At 44.9% G+C, this 9715-nt stretch overlaps 1 protein-coding gene across 1 annotated transcript in view; it reads right to left on the bottom strand.

Moving 5' to 3' along the window:
* Positions 1-9715, bottom strand: part of PARVA (parvin, alpha) — a 138055-nt gene that overhangs the window by 127883 nt on the left and 457 nt on the right. The window lies entirely within an intron of this gene.

The following is a 9715-nucleotide window of genomic DNA, read 5'->3' on the forward strand; positions in this document are numbered from 1 at the left end:
GTTAGGAAGGAGCACTGCTAGCTGCAGCCACTTGGTATGAGTTTGATCCCCACCCCAGAGCTGACCCCCATGGCCCGCCAGACCTCTCCTGACCTGCCCGCTGCACCCCTCAGCAGTGTACTTCGTCTATCTGCCTGTTCTGCTCCCTACTCTGTCTCTAGTGAATCCTCTCATGGTCCCTGTGACTCTGGCCTGTACCCCAGTTCTGTATGCATAAATAAATCTTTTCAACAATTTCTAAAGACAAAAAAAAATATGAAATCTTACCATATGCAATATGAATGGACCTTGAAGGGATTATATGCTAAGTGAAAATAAGTCAGAAAGAAAAATAAATATAGAATGATTTCATGCCCCTGAGTAATACAAACTAACAAAGCAAACTCGGATGAAAATGAAAGCAAACTTGGATTCTGGTAACAGAAGGATGGTGACCACAGGGGAACAAGGTGGGGACATGGAACAGGTAGAGGGAGTCAGTTGATTGGCAACTGGGTATTGGGTGATGAGTGTGGTGTGACACAAACTGTTTGAGATAAGAAATCTATACAGTGTTTAATTAAAATAATTGAAAAAGAATATTTATGTATATACACATGGTATATACTCAGTTATAAAAATGAAATAAAATACATATAATGAAGTAGAAAGCAAAAGACAAAATTCTAAATGATTGCCTTGGGGAGTTGAAACTCTGCATGATTGTTTTCTTTCCATTTTCCCATAAATCCCCTAAGTATAGGTTAATTTTATAACAGGGAAAAAACCTTTTATTGAAAACTATCAGCTGCAAAGTGATTTATTGTTCTTTCCAACAAAAAAGGATACAGTTCTTAAGAAAATTTCTACTTAAACTGATTATAGTCACTGCTTCCACCTGTGACTTAGTATTTCTAAGAACGGTTGGGACAATGATGGCACTAGTGATAAAGTTGGTCACTTAAGGTTTTGGCAAGCTGATATGTTGCCGTCACACAGTATCATCCCTTAGTGAATGTGAGAAAAACAAGATTTGAAGTGGCTCCTACAGTGATATGCCACCAGACAAACATCTGTCCCAGGCCTGAAATGAACCATTAACTGAACAGGTGGGAGGCCATGCTCAGCAAAGGTAAGGCACGGAACGGAGCCTTGTTCTCCTGGAGGTGGCTTCTTTGTCTTGGCCAGGGGAATAGTGATGGAGCTATCTTGCCAACCAGCAGTCACAGTGGCCCTGCCTTGGGCACGTTTCCAGCTCCACACTCAGTGTGTAAATGAAGCTGGGCAAGAAGGAATAGGCTTGGAATAGGAGAGTGGGGGAAGGATGTGAGGGACAAGACAAAACTTTGGAGAATTAAAGGAAATTCTGAATGTCTTCTAGCATTTTGGTCTGCATGTTGCTCATCTCCCCCAAACCTTTAGTTTGTCTGCCAACTAATGGGACCAAGGGACATTGTCTTCACATGCATAGACACATCTACATGTGCACACACACAGGCATGCGCACAGGGCTGAGTGGAAGCCTGGATATGTTCAGGGGAGAAGACGACTTGCCGCCCCAGGCTAGGGCAGAGTTTGAAGTAACAGGCTCTCCCTGGGGTGGGGGTTGGGGGGGATGAGACGCCAGTGAGGATTCTGGCAGCTGGTTAAGGACCATTCTGCAGAGCAGCTGTTTAGTGCTGTGCCAGGCACCAGGGATGCAACTAGGAGCAGAACATACACAAGTCCTGCCCGCCTGGGGACGACCCGGACGACAGGGAGGGGATGAGGGATCTCTACCGTGGGTGCACTGGTCCCCAGGCCAGGCTCTCATTCGGTTTTCCTACTGATGACACTCTGCAGGACATCTGGAAAACTCCACAGAATGCTTACCTCTTTTTTGAAAGCATTTTTAGTTTATCTTTCAAAGTGTTCAAGAAGTATTTTGTTACTGAATTGTCGAGCTTTCCCCCAATGTGTTTGTTCTCTTTTCCATGACAGTGAGCAGAGATTTTAGATGCTTACAAATGTTTACAGGAGAATTTCATCTCTTCTGCCCTAATGGCTAAAACGTAATTATGAACTGTGCTTGTTAACCAAATAGAGATATTCCATGAGACAAGGAGACTGAGTCCTAATATGGAGGTGTCCTTGGGCCAGGGCCCACTTATCCTGGTTTCTATCTCTGCCTCCCGACACAGAGGTGCCTTCATTAGTAGAGGAAAGAAAGAGGTCTTTGTGGTGATGTCATTCCCAGACCACCCTACATAGACAATAAAACTGAATTTGAAAGAAGCCTGGTGAAATGGAAGCTCAGAAGTCATAGAACACTGAGCTGCGGGGGCCCTAGAAGGTTATTTATCTTAATCCCCTGATGTTTGATGGGTAAGGGGAAAGAGACTTGTCTAAGATTACTCAACCAGTTATTGGTGGGCTATTTTCACCAAGGTGAACATGGGGAAATTCATTCCACAGAAGTCCCAACATCATTAGGTGTTGAATACTATGCCAGGCAGGAGGGCTCGCCACAGTGCCCTGCATATCCACGGATGGCTGCGATGCAGTGTGCTGCAGCAGAGGTGTGGGCAGGGCGTGGTGGCACAGAAAGAGGGAAGCATCTCCCTCCTCTTGGGGGAGCACTGGAAAACATCATGCAGAAGGGGAGAGCTGAGCTGGGCCTTAACAACTGAACGGGAGTTTGTTCTAGAAAGGGAAGAAGTTGGCTCCTGAAATATGGAATAACATGCACAAGAGTAAAAACATCTAAAAGAACATGATGTGTTTAGGAAATAACAATGTTTTGTCATGGTTTCTTGAAAGAGAAAGAAAAGTGTAGACCAAAAAGGTAGACTAATGACCAACTATGAAGGGCTTGAATGCCATGCTGGGTTGTCTTGTGGAGATGTTCTCTCTTAAAACAAAGAATAGTAGGGTAGGGTGGACAGAATGCAGAAAGGACCAAAAATGCGATCAGAGAGGTGGAATACTGCTATTTCAGGCAGAAAATAAACACTGATGTAAGGCACTTAGGAGGCCTGGATTAATGATATTTAGACGGTACAATCAGTAGGACTTCGTAAGAAATAATGGGATGTAGGAGAAGAAACGGGGCTGAAAGGATGCAACACTGCCCCGGCCATATCCAGCCTACTATCTATTTTTGTACAACTCAAATGCTAAGAACCATCTTCACATTCTTAAGTGATTGAAAGGGAGCAAAGGAAGAGCAGTTGTGATACATGACACTTGGGTGAACTTTAAATTTGAGTTGAAAATAAAGTCTTATTGGAATGTAGCCACACCATCAATTCAACTATGTTCTGTGGCAGCTAGGGGAGAGCTGAGTGAAGGCCTGAAGGCCAGCCCAGTGTTAGATATTTACGATCTGGCCCATTAAGAAAACATTGCTGAGCTCTGAAACAGAGGCCTGAAACATTTTGACCTTAGGTAGCTCCTGGGATGGTGGAAGAGTTGCAGATTGCTGAGTAATATTCCACTGTTTATATGAACACCAACTAACAACTATAAACCAGAGACATTCTAGGGGGGAGGAGAGGGGAACAGGATCAAAACTGGGGTGGAGGAACACACGGGACTATGGTGATGGCACATGGGTGACGTGGTGGACTCACGGGGATTACAACCGAGTTAAAAAAAAAAAAGTACAAGATGAAGAATGATATAAATATATATAATAAAATAATAGAAGCAGATTTGAGCAAGTGGACCAAGAATGATTCTAAGTGGACCAAGAATGATTCCACTGAGGGTATGCTGAGCTTGAGGATCCAATGACACTTCCAGGACATGGTTAAAGCTCTCAATGGAGATTTGGGAGTCATCAAGAATCATCACTGGGTAAATGGTCTTTGAAGCCATGAAACAGGGCAAAGCAGGGGAGTAAAAATCCCAGGAAATGCTGCCGAAAGTTAAATAGACAAGAGGGGATCTAAAAAATGATGTAAGAAAACAGGAAACAAATGTAGCATGTATAGGTCAAAGGAAGAGAGAATTTTTAAGAATAAGAAAGTAAAATACATCAAGTGCTACCAAAAGCCTATGTGGACTCAGGATTGGAGAGGAGGCAGTGGGTTTTGGAAACCTCAGCCGGTGGAGACAATGGATTTTCCAGTGGCCTCCTATGATTCCACTGCCGGCTTTCCTCCCAGCACACTGTTGACTCCCTGGTTTCTCCTCAGCTCCTCACTTCTAAATGCTGGAAGGGTGCTGGAGTCAACCCTTGTAATTCTTCGGCTTCCAACCATGCTCCTTGCCTTGATGATGCTATTCAGTTTCATGGCTTTAATATAACCACAGGCCAAAGCATTCCAGACCCCTCCCCTGAACGGGACTCCAAAAGCCAACTGTGAACTCAACATCACCACTGGGAAGGTCTACAGACACCTCTAACTGAACAGGTCCAAAGCTCAACCCCTTTAATTTCTCCCCAGATCAGCTCTTCCTGCAGAATTCTTTATCTTTTCAGTTCAATCACAGAACCCTAAAGTCATTTCAGGTCTATTCTCTCATTATCCATCCAATCTTTCAGTAAACCCTCTCTGCTATCATCATCCAACTATACCCTGAAGTCAAACTCAGTCCCTCCACTAGCACTGAGCCCCAGACCACCACCACCTCTCACCTGGACCATTACCTCTTGTTTCTACCCTGCCCCTCAGTCCTTTAACATCACCAGAATGAGCCTGTTAAATTACAGATCCCCAACTATCCAAAAGGAGATTGTTCCTGTTTGGTATGGTTTAGTCAGTTACTTGGGGGGCCTTGCAGTGCTATTACCATTAAATTATATGGGAAAATGTTGAACGCTTCAGACCTTAGAAATAACCGATCAGATCATACCAATCAAGTCAGTCCTACTTTTGATAACAGCAGAAACCTGTATTTCTCTGTGCAAAACCCTTCAAACTTTCCCATCTTACTGAGTGAAAACCTACCTGACAAGGGCCTCCAGTGCCTATGTAACTGCCCTACCCTCTGCTCCAGGCAGTGACCACCTTGCCGGCTCTTTCCATCTCAAGCATCTCTGAATTTCACATTTCTCTCAATCTGCCTGCTTCCTGCAGGTCTTCCTTCAAATGTACCCTTCTCAGCGAGGACTTCACTAGCAATCTTGTAGTTGCCAACCATCCTCATCTTACTAAATTGCTTCCTGTTTCACTTCACTCTAGAACACTACTCTAACAAAATAGATCATTTAATAATTCTTGTTAAGTATGTCTCCCCTGTTAGAATCCAACTTCTAGGAAGACAGGGACTTCTGTCTGTTCCCCCCACCACACACACACACACACCTCACCCCCACCCAACTGCTGCCATATCCCTAGCACCAAGTATAGTGTCTACTACTTGGTAGACACTCAACAAATAACGGGAATAGTGAATTGAAGACGAGGAGATAAGACAATGCTGTGAAGACCTCTGGTGAATAAGAGAAAACCAGCATCAGATTTTTTGCAAATGGAAAAGATTCAAGCATGTCTGAAAACTAGTAGGAAAGAGCAGAATGAAAAATACTAGGGTATGGGAAAAGGCTATGCCAAATCTGAGAGGAGGTAGAAGTGAACAGAGGGGAGAAGGACAAATGCACAGAACAGGATCTGCGAGGAGAGGCGTGGGTGTGGGTGGGGAGAGGCACTGACAAGCTCATGCCGGGTGCAGGTCTGCCCTGCTATTGGGAAGTAGAATGCGCCCATTTGACCCGATCTAGTAGGCTGATTTTTAGGTCTGAGCATGTTATTACATTGATTTCTACAGAGTTTTTGTTGAGCAGTCCCATACCCCCAAAATAACCAATCAAATCATACCAAAGAGGAGCACTCAACCTTTTAAGTAGCTGGGGAACATATACTGGGTGTTTTATATTTTTCTTGGCATGGAAGAACTGGGGTGTAGGCCAGATATCTATGCAGGGTGGTGAGAAGATTCACCAGAGATAGAGTGGGGAACAGAACAGGTTGATCTACTGAAATACACTGCTGAGTGGTGGGGAGCAGAGGGCGAGACAGGAGAGGTCTGCTGAGATGCTTTATCTCAAGGCCCGAGGTAGAGCTTGTGTGGTGAGGTTTTTTTTTTTTTTTTTTTTAAAGATTTATTTATTTATTCGTACAGAACTGGGGTACAGGCCAGAGATGCAGAGGGTGAGAGGATTCACCAGAGACAGAGTGGGGTACAGAACAGGCAGATTGACGAAGTACACTGCTGAGGGGAGCAGCGGGCGGGTCAGGAGAGGTCTGCCGCGCCATGTGGATCTCCTCCGGGACAGGCGGGGATCGAACTCATGAGGAAGTGGCTTAAGCTTCTTTGTGCTGTGCTTTAACCCGCTGCGCCACCAGGGAGGGCCGTGTGGTGAGGTTTTAAAGGAGAGGTTTTAAAGGAGACACTTTAGATAATGGGATAAAATTAATGAGAAAGAATTTCTCAACAGTGCAGAATTGGGGCTTTCCCCCATCAACCCTAGACAGCCAGTGAAAACCAAGATGGAAAGGGACTAATATTGCTATAAGAATTATGTTAAAGCCCTCATTGGATACTTTCAGGCCTGGACACAACATGCTACTCTGAAGTGTAGCACTTCTCTAAAGGGGCAAATGATAGAGGGAGGATCGTTGCTGTTGACCTAGTTTGGGGTGCCTTCTACTGACAATTTAAGAGGGGTCCCTGGAATGGGCAGGTGTGAGGACAGATATGAAGGTACAAAGTGGTCTCAGAAGCTCAGGGAGGATATATACCATGTGATGAGGACTAGAAACACGAAAGGGATCCACATAGAAAAAGGAGTCACTTAACACTCACACTGGAGCATGGGCCCAAGTACTTTCCAATGATGAAATATTGGAAATAAGTGTATCTAAAAAAGATCCCTTATTTCCGAAGGAATTAAGTGGGGCTGCTTGGTCTCCATGAAGTTATGGACTATTGGGCTCTTCACAGAAACTACAGTCCTCTGCAATCTATAATAAATTTAAAAATTTTTATCCTTATAAATTTTAAGGACTAGCTAACTTAGGCTGCAACTGTTAACAGCTACCATTATTTGTGCCATGTGTATCAAATACTTTACGTCCTTTACGCTGTACAACCTCCACATAGGAAGGAGTTTTACTCCCATTTTCCCAATGAAAAACCAGACTTTGAAGGATGAGGGAACTTGTCCTGTCACAGCAGTAATAAGGGGTCAAACCTGAAATCAAACCCAAATGCATCTGGCCCTAAAGGCTTACTTTCAACCTCTATCCTCCTTGCCATGCTGATGCTTCTTTTTCTTATGAAAACACAGGAGTGGTGATAGTGTGTTTCTATGAAACGTGGGTTAATTCTATGAGGTATGTAGTATTATTAGGAAGACATTTTTATACCAAGTCATCAACCTAAACATCTTAGCATGCATTGTGCTTTTCCAATCTATGTCCTGCAGAGGGACACAAGAGGGAACAAATGAATGAATGAGAGGCCTTAAACTCAGGAGAATTCTATGCTGAAGCACGGAGGAGTGGTGGACATACCAACGTCCCTGACCTCGAGGAACCAAAAGAGTGGGAGGGTCTAGAACACTGCGGGGAAAGTAAAAGGAGGAGTTTCTGCAAAGCAGAGCGCAGGATCCAGAGCAAGCGCTATTCTTGTCACTGAAGTGATGGGCAGGGGCCCCTTGACAGGTGAAGCCTGCGTTACTGAGACACAGCATATAATCGCTGACAACAGGTCATGTCAGACCAAGCCATTACCTTCTTTGACTGGGTTTCTGGAGCTACCACACACCATAGCATGCAGCTGTAAGCCATGAGGACAACTCCCTTAGAAGAAGCACGTGTTCTTCCTTTACCCTTTTCCATCCCCTATAGTTACTAGGCTGAATGACAGAATCAGGATTTAACAATTAAGGCTACCAAGGATAAAAAGATCTCGTGCTTGGTTTCAAAAACCCAATTGAGTAAATCAGATAGAGATGGGGGGTGTTTTAGGGGCAACAAACAAAGTGTCTTTGAGTAAGCTGATAGCAGGCTCAATGAGAATGACAGTGTGATGAAGCTGGCACATGAAGAAAAGCAGTCTCAGCTGCATTAATAAAACATGAGGTCTATGTTTGAACAAAGGCAGTCACGGCCCTGTTCTAACCTGGTTTGGCTAAAAAGGACTGTTACTGTGCTCTGTTAGCTGTTCTCCACTTCGCCCCACTCTCCACTATGACCTAGCCTCTGTACTGCCTACGGCAGCACCCAGGTCCCCTACCCTGACCACTTCACACTGAATCCAGTCAATGAGAAGCACAAGAGACAGACAGTGGGCAAGCAGGCTCTTGTGCTACAGTCTCCCTGTTTGAGCTCCACCTTTCTGACAGCAGCCGTGTCCTCTACAGTTCCGGGTCCTGTCTGTTGCTAGTCCCCAAGTGCCTCAGCATTCCCTTCAGGGTTCCCCTTAACCCTACCCACACCCCCATAAACTGGCCCTTCATGAAGTTGTTTCAAAAGACCAAGTTCATAGGCTGTTTCCTGCAGGGCCTCACACTGACACTGAAGAGCCATAAAGCCATTTCTCTGAGGATCAGTTGGTAGAACAATGTGTTTGGGTGAATGAAAGGACAACTCCAGGAAACAGGCTACTTCACTGGGAAAAGGTAAAGGGTCACTATCACACTTCTATGAAAAGGCTGGTCCACAGCGAGCCCAAGTCTGTACTTCAGAGTAAACTTTCTAAAGAGCTGGAAAAGGGGCAGGTGAGCTCTCCTAATAAGCCATGAGTTTCCGAAGTTTTGAGATGTGCAGAGGCCCATATCATGAAGGCCACAGGAACAGCTGACAGGAAAGTCTAGAAATAGACTTTCCCAGGCAGGAAACTTTATGACTTGCTACCAACTACACACAATACAGGCAATGCTTTAGAAATAACCAAACTGAAGGAAATCAATTTTAGGGATGAGTTTGGCTCTTGACTTTAATAAAGAGAACAGGACTCTGTGTCCAGTCTGTTCATTCTCAGTATTGAAATTCTTTGTTACAACCTAAGATAAGAACATATAACTTAGTTTACATTTCAGCATCAAAAGAAGTTGTTCCCAAACCACTGAGCCATTGATGAAAAACATTTTTCCCCAAGTAATCTGTATCTACACATATATCTCTATTGCTACTTCGGAACTGTCACTTCATTTTGCAAACCAAGAGCCAGGAAGTGTATTGTGCCTTTGGGACACAATATTTACATACAATCTGTCCCTGGAAAAAAAATAAAGTAAGATAACCTCAGTTCACACTGGTGAGAAAATCTTTTTGGCAAGTCCTCAACAGCTGACACCCAGAAAGGTCAAAGTGCATGATGCTAAGTGTGTGCCCGACTCGACAAGAGTTTATCACTTATTACTGCCTAACGGCAACACAGTCAGCTGTTTACTCATTCATTCAACAAACATCTGAGATTTGCTCCTTTCTAGGGCCTACTGGGCCCTGCCGGGGAACAAAAGATCCAGACGCTGCAATCAGAGGTGGTCAGCAGGTCTGGGAAAGGCCTGATTTCAAAGACCAATGAATGCGAACAGTGAGACTGCGGCGCCCAAGAACTTGTCCCAAAAACTCCAGGAACGCCAGCCTTGGGGCACGGAAAAGGCGGGACTCGGGCCTACAGGAGGCCGCCTGGGCCTCAGCCCTCTGGCCACGCGGCGCCATCTGCGACCCAATACGGGACGAGCCGGATCACTGGCCCCGCATTCCCAGCCGCCGCCGACTAGGCAGCAGCCCCTGCGGCG

This window comes from Condylura cristata, unplaced genomic scaffold, assembly GCF_000260355.1.
Source record: "Condylura cristata isolate star-nosed mole 26May11 unplaced genomic scaffold, ConCri1.0 scaffold00015, whole genome shotgun sequence".
Classification (NCBI taxonomy): Eukaryota; Metazoa; Chordata; class Mammalia; order Eulipotyphla; family Talpidae; genus Condylura; species Condylura cristata.